Source organism: Pleurodeles waltl, chromosome 1_1, assembly GCF_031143425.1.
Source record: "Pleurodeles waltl isolate 20211129_DDA chromosome 1_1, aPleWal1.hap1.20221129, whole genome shotgun sequence".
NCBI classification, from domain to species: domain Eukaryota; kingdom Metazoa; phylum Chordata; class Amphibia; order Caudata; family Salamandridae; genus Pleurodeles; species Pleurodeles waltl.
In genome coordinates, this window is record NC_090436.1 from 903,170,230 (window position 1) to 903,184,779 (window position 14,550).

General features: G+C 45.5%; 1 protein-coding gene across 1 annotated transcript in view; it reads left to right on the forward strand.

Annotated features, from left to right (window-relative positions):
• The window catches only part of LOC138303708 (protein prune homolog 2-like), a 1,166,077-nt gene that overhangs the window by 1,041,746 nt on the left and 109,781 nt on the right, over window positions 1–14,550 (forward strand). The gene's annotated exons all lie outside the window — the stretch shown is intronic.

Consider the following 14,550-nt stretch of genomic DNA (forward strand, 5'->3'; position numbering starts at 1 on the left):
CCTCCGCCTGCTTCCTCACCCTCCGCATGCTCCGCAAGATCTTCCGCTGGATCCCCGCCGACACCAGAAAAACCGTGACCCACGCCCTCGTCATGAGCCGCCTGGACTACGGCAACACCCTCTACGCCGGGACCACAGCCAAACTCCCAAATCGCCTGCAACGCATTCAAAACGCCTCGGCCCGCCTCATCCTCGACATACCCCGCAGCAGCCACATCTCCGCACACCTGAGACACCTGCATTGGCTCCCAGTCAGCAAAAGGATCACCTTCCGACTTCTCACCCACGCACACAAAGCCCTCCACGACAAGGGACCGGAATACCTCAACAGACGCCTCAGCTTCTACGTCCCCACCCGCCTCCTCCACTCCTCTGGCCTCGCACTCGCTGCTGTCCCTCGCATCCGCCGCTCCACGGCGGGTGGGAGATCTTTCTCCTTCCTGGCGGCCAAGACCTGGAACTCCCTCCCCACCAGCCTCAGGACCACCCAGGACCACTCCGCTTTCCGGAGACTCCTAAAGACCTGGCTGTTCGAGCAGCGATAACCCCACCTTTTTCCCCTAGCGCCTTGAGACCCGCACGGGTGAGTAGCGCGCTTTATAAATGTTAATGATTTGATTAAATTAAAGTTATATGCAAATTCGACTTTGGAATTAAAAGTAGTTCCAAAGTCTTAAACTACCTTATTTTTACATATACGTCACCCCTAAGGTGTGCCCTATGTGCCCCTAGGCAGTGCTTAATTTGTGCTTGTTGTTTCCGGTGCTGAGCACTGGCACTTATTTGTGAGGGCCTCGGCTTATTCTTATGCCTCAAGCATTTGCTGCGAGCAAAAGACACATATGGGAAAGACGGAAGAAGGAGAAAGTAAAAAGCTTCATGAAGGGAGAAAATAGAAAGTTGCAATATGAGTTGAAGGGGCAGGGGTGGCTGTAAATGGATTGAAGAGGCCCGAGATGGCTTCAGGATTACGCTGCCTCAGTATTCAGTGCTGGTAGATTTAATTACAGCAGCCTTGTGTTTAAGAGAAGGGCTTTGAGCACCAACACCTCTTTATTTGCAAATTAAGCACCGCCCCTAGGGGTGGGTGCCATGTAACTATAAGCAGGGACCTTATACAAATAGTTGTATAAGCCCTGGTGAGATAAAATAGCCAAATTAGTTTTCCCCTCATTGTAGTAAATGGCCTCCATAGGCTAGAATGGGGGGACTTTATTTTAATTTTCAAAGTCTCCTTAAGTAACAGATACCAGAAGTTTGGTATCAAATTAATTGTTTTAATAAATCCCACAACTTCCAGTTGTTAGATTTAATATAACTTGTTCAGGTAAAGAGTTTTAAACTTTACCTAAAAAGTTGCCAACTTCAGCCCTGCAGTGTTTTTGCTGCTGGGCTCTGATTGGCAAGCCTCTGGCAGCCTGGCCAGGCTGCCTTGATGAGGTGTGAAGTGGCCTGGCTCCGCACAAAGAGATGTGCCTGGGGGAGGAGATCTCCCCTCAGCAGATGGTGAAGCAGGAAGGGGAGGGCTGCCAAACTGTTCTTCAAAGGCAGAGAAGGACATTTGGAGCAACACCCTCACATTCTGCAAACCCAGACAATTAGGTAGCCCTTGATTAGATTAGGAGAGGGCAGGAGAGGGGTGTGTTTAGGATTTTTACCCACACCAGTGGGTGGGCTCAGCCAGATGTAACCTCCAAAAATCACTTTCAGCCATGATGGATTTTTGAGGAATGTTGCTCCCTGGGATTGATTTTTGCCACACTTCCCAGGAAGTGGTCATCACAGGGGGAAGGACCCTGCCCCTGATTGGAGAACCAGCACCCCCCTGTTTTTCACCCAGCAGCAAGGATAAAACTGGCAGACCTGCACCCACACCTCAGATCCCTATCAGATTCCAACAAGGAAGAACTACAGGAGAAGAAGGACTGCCCTGCTGGACCCCTGACCTGCACATGGACACTGCACTCTGGAGGACTGCACCAGCTGCACACTTGGGCTTCACCACTAAAAGGACTTTACCTGTCTTTTACTGCTTCAAGAAGGGACTCCCTGTTTGCTACAGGTACAAAGGAGCTGCCCAGAGTACCCTACATCAAGTCCTGCAAGCAGAGCCCAGCTGACCAGCATCCAGTGGCAATTTGAGGATTCTGACCAGGTGCATTCTGGGAATTGTAGTCCCATCTCCCAAGGAGCAACTCGGAGCTTCTGGAACCTTGGATAAAGTTGTGGACACTTCAAGGACACTTCAAGGACCTCTGGAAGAAGATCCAGAACTTCTGGAGATGTTTGGAGCAACTCCATAAGTTGAAGAGGTGCATTGTGGGAGTTGTAGTCTCAGACCCCAAGAGGCACACCAGAGCCTCTGAACCCTTAGCTGGTGCTGTGGACCACTTTCCTGAATCAAACACTTCTGAAAGTAAGTGTGACAGTGTTACCTCGTGGGTGGTCTGAACTCTGGACTTTGTTCCTCTCCAGTGTGACCTTTTTGAACCCTTTAAGCGCTAGTTGCTTATATGCGCTAGAAAGCATTAATTCTTTAAAAAAAACATATCTCCGGTTCCTCTTATCTGATTTTATTCATTTTTGTGTCATTTTAAATCTAAAAATATTTCCTATTTTTATAAATTGGTTTTGGATTTTTAAACTGTTTCCTGTGTTTTGTTTATTTACTGTTTTGTGATATTTGAATGCTTTACGCTTTGTCTCCTATGTTAAGCCTTGTCGCTCGTTGACAAGCTACCAAGGGTTGAGCTAGGTTTAATTTACTGAGATCTAGCTGGACCTAAGTGGAGGTTAGTGCCCTATTGCTAACTGTAGGTACTTACCTGCCCTTACCAATAGCCCATTTTCTAACAGTTAATCAAAATGACGTTAACACCAGGAAAATGACACTGATCCGTTTTACGACATGTAAACATGTCGCAAAACGGAAATGCACCGTTTTTACCCACATTAGCATCAACTACAGATGCTATTAGAGAAAACAGTGCAAAGGAGAGGCACAGTGGACCCAGGAAACCAGGAGAGACCCCAAGGGGACCCCAATCAACCAGGAACCAGCCAGGAGGACATAGACAAGACCCAGGAGAGGGAGAATTAAAAAAGAAAGTGTTGTTTCAGTGAGGAGAAGCATGAAACTGGTGAGAGAGGTGACAGAGCACCAACAACTTTTCATCACCTCAAAATTGCCAATTGACAGGACAGAGGCAACTTAGCAGCAGATAGTAGACAAGATTAACAGTGTGGCAGAGGTGATGAGAACCGTAACAGAGTGCAAGAAACGCTGGCATGATTGTAAGTGAAGGACAAAGGAAAAAATGGCAAGCAACAGGAAGGCAGCACTGCAAACTGGAGGTGGTAGTCTAGCACCACAAGAGGACTTGGACAAGATGGAGGAGATGGTTGCAGCAGTCATCCCAGAGGAACTGGTCACTGGAATCGCAGGACAGCACAGACTACCAGGAAACACCACAAATGCAGTGTAAGTTGCATGGGGGAAACTAATGTCAAATTTTCAAGTGCTAGAAGGGGGAGGCACATAGGACTCACACAATGCATCAAAGGAGTTCAGAGGAACACATTGCACATTAAGCAAGTTGCACCATGCTGATGTAAGCTACACATGTACCTATGCCTTGGTAGTGCCATGCACCATAACACATACACAACCTGGACATATGTCAATCATCAGGCCTAAATATTTAAATGTACATATGCAGCACATAGGATGGATGGCATGTATAATGTTTGTGCCTCTGGTTGTGTCATCACAACATCCCTTGCATATTGACATATTAACCCTACCAACATAACCAAGACTTCAGAGACTAGGTAGTCAGTCAATGCCATACCAGGGGTCACCTCATAGTGGTGTCCCTTGCAGCAACACTTTGCAACTGCCTTGCCTTCTTGCCTAAACATGTGTTCTGCATCTTACAGCACACAATTCATTGCAACTGTCCCAGACATGTGCCAGTAGCACCACCACCCTGCAGATTGACAACACATCCAAAAGGCAGCCACCACTCCGTCATGCAGTGAGGATGCCCCCTGGGTGCAGGGAACAATAATCTGAGCTGGTGCTGGGGGAATAGAAGGGTGGCCCTGTATCACTGGAAACCTGCCACCACCCAGACCAACTAAACTGGTGTAGTGTGGAACCAAACATCTTGATGCTGAACAGAAATATTCCACTACAGTAAATATGTACCACCGATAGCAAACTGTAGGTCACAACAGTTACAGGCTGAGCCCACATAGGAATGGGGAAATAAACACATACATACAACACATGGGGTATGACTGTGAACATAATGGTGTATAATTCCGAATTGACAGGCGGGGGATGGTGCCTGGGTAAGTGTGGTGTTGGTAAGACCGCCAGTGCTGTGTAGCCTTTGCGTTTGGCATGATTAGTCACAGGGGATGGCGGGTGGAAGTCTGTCTGCTCATGGTAGCTCTGTGGGGCACTTCGCACAACATTGTTAATGGATCAAAAAGAGTCAGCGACAGTCTTGGGGTGCATTGGGTGTGACATGACAGATGAGGCAGTGGAAATGGCAAAGGGGCAGGGCATGGACCCCTCTGCACTGCCCAGGCCAGGTGCATGGGCTGTGCAGGGGCACCTATGGGTACACCACACCACATCACACCAACCTTTGCATGAGGGTTTCACCACCATGCAAAGGCTGGTGGAAACGCGGGAACAGACCTGGAGTGTAGCATTGAATGTAATATTGGTCTGGTGTCACAAGACAGGTGTCATTGCCAGTCTGTAAGATGCTGGAGACCTGCCAGTGCTAGGCCATTGGCCCATGGGGCATTCCCCATTGACAACAGTTGCCACTACCACCTACGCTGTTGGGGGTGGTCATATAGACAATGGCAGTCAGGTGGTCATAGGACTGCCACACTTGAAATGAGCGACCAGTATGACTACCTGCAGAATAACCATCAAACTAGCTTGAAGCCCTGACCTAAGTTCAACTACAGTTAACTGGCCATGTCCATAAACTCATTTACCATCAGGCACTGTCACATACATAATGATGTACACAGCAAAAATATTATACCCATGCTGGCCATCCCTGGGTCTGTCTACCCCTGTGCCTGTGTCAAATTAGCTGTACTGCCACCATGCTGAGTCTCATGTATCATGGTGCAAGGGTGACTGCATTGAAGGGGAGATAATAGGGGCCATATTTATACTTTTTGACTCAAAACTGCGCTAATGCAGTTTTGCGTCAAAAAAATTAGCGCCGGCTAACGCCATTCTGAAGCACCATGCGGGTGCAGTATTTATTCAATGACGTTAGCCGGCGTTAGCCGCCGGCGCTGTCTGGTGTGCGTTAAAAAAAATGACGTACACCAGGCAGCGCCGGCGTAGGGGAAAATGGAGCTTGGGCGCCAAAAAATGGGGCAAGTCAGGCTGAGGCAAAATTTGCGCAGCAACCCGATTTGCGCCATTTATTTTTGACTCCCAACCCCCATTGACATGACTCCTGTCTTAGCAAAGACAGGAGTCATGCCCCCTTGCCCAATGGCCATGCCCAGGGGACTTCTGTCCCCTGGGCATGGTCATTGGGCATAGTGGCATGTAGGGGGGCACTAATCAGGCCCCCCTATGCCCCCCAATTTTTTTTTTTTTAAACTTACCTGAACTTACCTTAATGTCCCAGGGGTGGGTCCCTCCATCCTTGGGTGTCCTCCTGGGGTGGGCAAGGGTGACAGGGGGGGTCCCTGAGGGCATGGGAGGGCACCTCTGGGCTCCTTCCGAGCCCACAGGTCTCTTAACGCCTGCCCTGACCAGGCGCTAAAAAATGGCGCAAAGGCGCCTGTACGTCATTTTTTTTGACCCACCCACTCCCGGGCGTCATTTTTGCCCGGGAGTATAAATACAACGCACATGCCTTGGAGTCAGTTTTTTAGACGGGAACGCCTACCTTGCATATCATTAACGCAAGGTAGGTGTCCACGCTAAAAAATGACACAAACTCCGAGATCTTTGGCGCTAGACAGGTCTAACGCCAAAGTATAAATATGGAGTTAGTTTTGCGTCGGAATTGCGTAAAAAAAAACAACGCAATTCCGGCGCAAACAGAGTATAAATATGCCCCTAGGTGTATAGGAAGGACCACCTACCTGCACAGACAGAAGATGAAATGGAACTCTGCTAGGTCCAAGTATGCTGTGCAATGTAGCACACATACACATACCTCAACATGAGGAGCCATCAGTGGTAGCAACAGCCTAGTGTCCTGGCAATGCCAACCCTGGGCTGGTGCAAGGTTACAGTACCACATAGGTGTAAGTGAAACATGTAAGACCAGGACAGCGGCATATTGACGTGTGGTGCTGTTGCTTGAGCACGGCAACACCCATAGCCGGCCTCACCATGCAAATGGATGCATAGGGAGGGTTGACAAGATGTGTCAAGCCACAGAAAGGATATACCTCACACCTAGTAGATACCATGCAGCAAAGTGTCCTACCGGAGCTTCCCCTCATGTGACACTCAAGTGGGGCAAAGGGCTTATAGACTGCAACCATGATGTACAAGAACAATGTTTGGGACCTAAGATAACAATGAGACTCCAATAGAAAGTCAGTGACATGACATATCAACTGCCACAACACAGAAAGATTGATTTTACACAATCTCATTGCAGAGGATGATGTTTCACTTACTGATCTGCCTGGCCTGGAGTACCCCGATGACCTGGATGACCAGTTGACAACCATCAGCCAAGAGACCCTCCAAGAAGTCCTCATATCCCTCCTGACATCACCTCCAGTCACAAGCATGAGTAATAATATAACAGCCATCCCAGATGCCCCACCCAACACCTCAATAGTACGCCCTGCCAGCACCGACACAGCTGAGGACCCCAAGGACCCACGAACCAGCTTTGAAAGAGCAGTGGTAGGAGTCCAGCTGTAGCTGGCCAAGAAGGTGCGGTTGGGGATGCAGAATATGCCATCCAGCATAGAGTGTATGCGCACGTGCCTTGTTATGGTCAATGAACAGACTGCAGTCAAACGAGGCACACACTTCCCAGTGCATGGAGTCCAGCAGTGTCTGAGGGACATAGCTGCTGCCATGAGGGAGAGGGCACAACAACTGCCCTCCCACACTGGCAGCAGCGTGATTGAGAACAAGCTGGACTCCATGCACCGGGGACGTGGCCTTCCTCAGGGCAGACATGGCTGCCTAACACAGGTATGTTGCTGCTATTCTCAAAAATGAGTAGTTCTTCCTTGCTGCAGTGATGCCTTATGTTGTTCCACAGATGGCAGCTTCCGGGAATTGGGAGTCCACCTCTCCAACCACTGAAGTGTCTATGGCCCCCTCTAGCTCCCCACCACCACCATCAAGGGCAGATGAGATACCACACACATCGGAGTATGAAGATGTGGGACAGATCATCTTCACCCGGAAGAGTTCCCGGTAGCACCAGCCCATGCCACATGGGCAGTGTTTTCCTTTGTCCTGTGCTTGATATCATTCCAGTGTTAGCACAGTTGGATATGTGCATCCTTCAAAGCCACACTGTTGACTTGTCTGCTATGGACTGTCATTGTCTCTCACCTAAAATTGGCAAATCATGTTCCTCAGCACTTAACAACACTTCACCCAAGTATGTCCCATGACATGCCCCTCAACCCTGGACTTGTGTTGTGTTACCATTGTATGGATGTCACTAATGGGGTCACAGACCTGAACATTGTAAATATTGCACTACGACACTTGTAAATAAACACCTCCTACACAACCAGCATGTCTTTGTGTATTGTGACACATCTACTATGCTTAGGAATTGTGACGTGTGTAACCATGTCTTTAGTCACAGAGCGTCAGTACAAGAGCGCAGGAATATGGGGATACATATCTACGCATAAGGGGCCATATGTCCGAACACTTTTTCCCATAGACACAGAATGGGTAAAAACCTTTGCTACATCTGGCCCAAGGTTCCTACATGATGAACGACAATGCTAGTCTCATCCCCTATAAGCAATTCACTGAGTATGTAAAAAATGTAGAACACATGTATGCTTCACTCACTACATATGGCAGGAATTGCTGTGAAACAGTTCTCTGGCAATATTGTCACCTGGGAGTACCAGTAGAATACATTGGTGTGAAACAGAGGTACTTAATCTCATCTGTAATTGCCACTGGTCAGTTTTGCAGGATAAATATTTAATGTAGGATGTTGTCAGATGTGCCACAGTGCCCAACATTCCTACACAGGACCCAAACACTGACAGCTGAATTACCACACCTACCTGTCCAATACAAAATAAACAGTCACCTTGAGTGGTGGGTACATTGGATGGCAGATGCATAGACAAGTAGATGTATTGTTGCTGCCAGTGTGACATCTCAGTTGTAAACAGGTGATGAATATGTCAGGAGAGAGATTTGGAGGCAGGACGGAATCCCTAGGTCAATACACAATTTACACTGTGTACTCATGGGAAGAGCCTGAGACACAAGCATATGACACATAAATAAGGGAGTACCCACATTTTTTTTTTTAACTATGAAACTAAACTAAAATATTCAAGAAAACCTATCCTAACCTAACATAACCTATTCTAACTATACTTAACCAACAACTAAACCTAACTACCCTATGCTAAACGTACCTAACACATTTAACAACACACTCTAATCATTGCCCCCCCACCACCTTATGTTACGAGAAACATGCAGGACGACATATACTAAACTACACATATACTAACCATATCTAAACAAATATATATATATATTTATTTATTTTTGTTTTTTTTATTTTTATTTTTAAAACACATATATACCCCAACATGACCCACCACCCACCCACAAAGTAACATGTAAAAATGAGAAAACCCACCCAAAAAACCCACTTATTCTAACTAAACTACATACCTACTGTAACCTAACACTAACCCCCTAAAACCCACTATAAAACATGAATTCAAATGAGGAGGGAGGGGACAGAACTGGGAGGTGAGAGTTCCAAAGACAATCATAGCTTTGTCTTTTTGAGTGTTTTCGTTATGTACTTGAGTCTATTAGTATTGGCTGCCACCTCCTTCTCCAAACTGTCAAACCTTTTCAATACCAGTGTTACGTCCCTCTGCAGATCCTTCAGCATTTTGTGGTCAGTGGCAGCAGGTGGTGTGGACTGATGTACCGATGTCAAAGCTGTTGCAGCTGTGGCTGTAGTCATGGTGGCAGCTGTGCCCTTCTGCACTGCTGTGGAGCTGTGTCTCCTCTGTGTGGCCACTGCCAGTGTGGGGCCCCATTGGGTGAATGCCTGCCATTCTCTGGTTGATCTCTCAGTGCGATAGTGGCGAGCCATCCTCTGGAACCCAGGTTCCACTGCCAGGATATGTCAGTAGCGGACTGCTCTCTTTTGGAATGCTCGCTGTTCCTCATTGCTCATGTTGGCAGCTGTTAAATTGAGACAGACAACAATCAGTGTCAGCATTATGTGGAGTATGTACAGATTATTGGATTACACTCTACATCTAATTACACATGCACTCTAACTCATACTCCGAAAAAGACAATGGCCCTGATAAATTCAATGACAATGCTGCCTTAGCATCATTTCCTTGACACCAAAGCAACACACAACAAGTTTAGGAACCAAACCAAATGAGGTGTGCATTGCTTTTGTGCAAAATGTAATGATGCAAAGGCAGCATAAACTTCACATAGATCAGGCCCAAATTTCCTTATCATCTGTGTCAATTTTCAACCGTACATCACCAGTAACTTGAACATCTTATTGGGAGGATGGGATGCAGTTGGTAACCATAAGGGGTCAGTGCTGATAGATACCATTTTACCATTTACCATTTATTTATTTAATTGTTATTAGCCTATCCGGCCTTAACAATAATCACACAATAGATATCAATCCCTCGAACTCAATAAAAATCACATTAAAATAAAAACATCTCAATAAAAGGAACTATGCTTGAATTTTTGATTTAACATGTGCCAAAATGTATCCAATTTACCATGCATTATCGTAAAACCTGATTTGACCATAATTTACATAAAAACTTAACTTATTCTAGAAAAACATTATGAATCTAATATTTAAAATGTCTTATTATGGGACGAGTCATTTGGGGCCTTGCATTGCCTTCCAGCCATTTAATAAAAGACCGAGGCCTAACCCAGTTTACATTACCCTGCACCGATTTCCCAAGCTAAATAGGTACGGGATAACATAGGCTATTGTGCCTGTGCCAACTGTAGGTGCATTGATAGACGTAATTTCCATGCTTCCAAGATATAAGTTGAGACCTTTGTCACAATGTATTTCTCATCTGAACGCATACATAGCGCTTCCGCCTCCTTGCACTTCCTAACTCCGAAAGTTCTGAAAAGTGGACGAAGGTACAATTTACGGAGTCTGAGCGTAAAGTGACATAGTAAAAGGAAATGGGAAAGTGTTTCCGGACCACCATGAAGGCATGGACAACATTCTAAACTACCCGGAGGAGCGGATTGCCATCTGTTGACCACCGCTGTCACTGGTAGTGTGCCCATACGGAATTTAAAGTAGAGAGCCCTTTTTTCCTCCGGATAAATACTGTCTATGAATATTGCTGGTTTAAGCTCTTGGTTAAACAAAATATACCGCTTGAATAAAGGGCTAAATGACTCGCACATAATCTCTGTCTTTCGCTCCCAATATGCCTTCTTTATGACAGCAAGACTAGGCCTTCCGATTTTTTCAGGATGGAGCCAAAAGTCATCCTGGCCGATAGCAGCCAGGATAGTTGAAATATGTTTGAACCAGGGCAGTTTCCGATGGTTTTGCAGCTTCATGATATCCTTAAGTACGTCTCTGAATGGTTTGAGAGCCTCTTTTGTCCAAATACGGATCCAGTATCTTACTGGAGCCAGAGCGATGTAGTCCTCAACCTTTCTCATCTGTAGATCAATTCTTATTGCGTTCATTGGTGTAGCATTACCTAGACAAAGTAATTGGCGTAAAAATTTGTTCTCGGTTACTTGTATTGATGGAATCTTTCTGAATCCCCAGATCTCTGCGCTGTAAAGTGCTGCGGCTCTTGCTTTTGTTTTGTATGCAAGCAGCGCGGAGCTCACGGAGTGATTGCCTGTAGCCTTTGCAAATCTGAGTACTGCTCCGGCTTGTTGGGCCAAGGAAATTCTGCTTTTGTAGATTTGTGGTTTCCATGTCTGTTTTTCATCTAATCTGCAGCCCAGGTAATCATAGGAGGCCACTCGGGCCAAAGGCTTATTATTTACCCTAAAAGTCGATTGCAACGTCTGTTTTTGGTTGAGAATCATAAACTTTGTTTTCCCCTCATTGATTACCATGCTCCTTGAGGTACAGAAAGATTCGAAGCCCCTAAGTAGACCATGCATTGCTATCTCTGTTCTTGCCAGTAATACGGCGTCATCAGCAAAGAGCAAGATAGGTATACTTTCATTGGCTAGTTTTGGCACGTCCAGATTTAATTCCTTCAAAACTTGACTTACTTTATTTATATAACAATTGAATAAGGTTGGGGCCAAAACGCAGCCTTGTTTTACACCTCGCTCAATTGGAATTTTGGCCGTATAATCATTTCTCGTAGAATATCTGACCCTGGCAGTGTTTCCTGTATGCAATAGAATTAGCAGCCTTAAGATTTTTCCCTGTATGCCCATGTCCGACAATAGCTGCCATAATGTTTGGCGATTTACGCTGTCGAAGGCTGTTTGGAGATCCACAAAGACCAGGTATAATGGACTGTTTTTAAGGGTGGCGTATTTAGCAGAGATCATGTTTAGCTTAAAGAGTTGGTCTGTTGTACTTTGGCCTCTCCTAAAACCAGCTTGGTGTGTTGATATTAAATCTCCGTCCTCTAGCCATTGGTCTAGACGCGACTGAATCAATTTGGCAAAAATCTTTCCAACACTATCAAGCAGTGAGATAGGTCTATAATTGCTCACCATGTCCCGAGGCCCTTTTTTGTGAATTGGAACGATTATTGATTCCTTCCAAGAAGGAGGGATTACCTCGTAATGCCAAACACTGTTGAATAGACGGGCTAGAGCAGGTAACCATAACGTTAGCTGGTTACGGTAAGCATCTGAAGGGATGCCATCTGGGCCTGCAGCCTTATGCGGCTTTTGAAGGAGGATAACTTGTTTAATATCTTTTTCACTGAATTCCGGTATTAACTTCATTGCACGTGGAATGACGTGGGCTACTTGCGTGGAATTTGTGCTGGAAAATTCGTTAGAGACTAGTACATTCTGGGTTCCGTTTACCGATCTAAAAAGACAATTTGAAGATGCTGCGTGGGTCTTTTGAAGAGGAAATACTTTGCTTGATCTTTGATTTCTGCCTCCCAGCCCTTGAGTGAGGATGTTTGAGTTAATGGTCATCCCTGGTTCTGTCTTGGCCACTTCCTGATACAAGGCAGTAAAGTGCTTTACCCAAAGTTGAGGGTTAATATTCAGTTCTAGGTTTTTCGGGGGGCCTTCGCATCCCCACCTGACTATCTCCCAAAACTTTTTGGAGTTCCCTGCCGTTATTGCTTGCAGTAAAGTTTTCCAAAGTTTATGTGGAAATATCTTCCTTTTGTATCTTAATAATTTTTTGTACTGTTGCCTACATCCATGAAAATGTTGCTCGTTGGAATCATTCAAGTGCCGGTTCTTCAGTGCTTGTGATAAGGTCTTTTTTAGCTTTAAACACTCTTCATCGAACCAGCCCTCCATCATTTTAGGATTGATTTGAGGATGCTTGATCTTTTCCTTTTTTGTTTGCAGTAGCAAATTATTAAAGTTATGCAGGAGGGGTATAGCGTCATTATCTGATGGGTTTAAGAACGTGCTAAGTGATGACAACCAGGTTTGGCTGGGAACACTCATGTAAGGTTCATGCTCATTTGACCTTAATATGTTTTTCCTGTTTGGTCTCATAGTTATTGTTAGGCTATTTCCGTTGAATGGAGACTCCGCCTTCCCTGGGCTCGTGTCCGGATGGACTATCTCCATTAGCAGTGGGTCGTGATCACTCTCGATTCTGTCCCTTATTTCCATATCGATGACGTAATGCCAGGCTTCGATGTTTATTGCCATATAGTCAATTATGCTTTGCCTTTTTCCAGTTCGAAAGGTAGATTTAAAGGTTTTATCTGACTTTGTTCTCCCATTTAATGTGCGAAGTCCTCCTTCTATTAATGCTTCAAAGATTAATTCTCCTTTCTTGGAGTCATTACAACGTTGGATAAGAGGCGTTGGGATATTCCAAGCATAATCTTCCTCTGCTACTTGTTCGTCCCAGAGGATAGAATGAGGTTTAGTGTTGAAGTCACCACATATCAATAAAAAGGTTTTACAAGGTTGGAGAGAGCGATTGTTCGTGTGACCTGGTACTGGGTTCCTCCGATCCATGGTTCTTTTGTTTAGGATATGTTCTTTGAGGAGCCGCACCCCTGGCGTAACTTGAGCCCGGCTGATAGGTGGGAAGTACACATTTACTATTTCAAGTGACCATTCCTCGTATTTGACTGCAAGCGTCTGGATTCCCTTGCTTTGTACGGTGTGAGTTACTACGGAGTTCCTCGGTAATGAAGTTCTAATCCAAATACTCAGACCTCCCGAGGGTCTTCCATTTTTTTGCTTAATTGCAGGTGAGTGGAAGGTGGCGAACCCATCTAGGTCAATAGCATGAGTAGACCAAGTTTCTTGGAAGCAGCTGATGTCTTGTTTTTTAATAAATTCAACCCAGTCTTTATCTTCCATTTTGTTTTTTAAACCTGCTATGTTCCAGCTTAGAATTTTTAATATGGGACTGGTTTTATTTTTTATGTTCGAGTTATCCATTTTTTGCTACGAGCTTTTAAATGATTGCTCTTTGCAATTCTGTAACTGTGGGGGATTACCCCTACTGTTTCTAGGGGAATTAGCTACCAGGCAGAACCTCATGTTACTCAAGTTTATTCGTTCAGGGAGTTGTTGTTTGGAGCTGATTGCTCCCTGAAGTATCGAGCCAAAATTGCCTTTTGCCTCTTGCCTACGCATCATGTTTCGGTCTGTAGCTTTTTCAAGAAGTATTGTTGGATATAGTTCTTTTTGCGGAGTAGCAATGGATATTCCCCAGGTCTTCATCGTGTTTGAACATTTTAAGATCTGTTCTGCTATCCAAGGTGAGGCCCAGACTGTTTCTGTTAATTCCCCGTTCTCTAATTCTTTTTTTGGTATGAATCTTACTGAAAGGAGATCTTTAGTTGTTACATTCTGTAAGGCTGGCAGGGAGTTAACAAGACATAAGATGTTAGACCTGTTCAGGATGTCGTGACTTCCTCTTGAGTACTCAGGCATAAACAAGATCGTGGCTTCGGGCTTTTTAGTTGTTTCAGACCGGATCACAGTGTGCCCGCCACCTTCCTGCGACAGTCTACCTTGGAGTTGGGTGTTCTCATTTTGTCTGTCTTGAGTGGTAACTGCCCGACTAGTAGATGTTCGATTTACCTGGCCTTTTTCCCTCCCCAGTTGCACTTCTTTGTTCCTTTGTT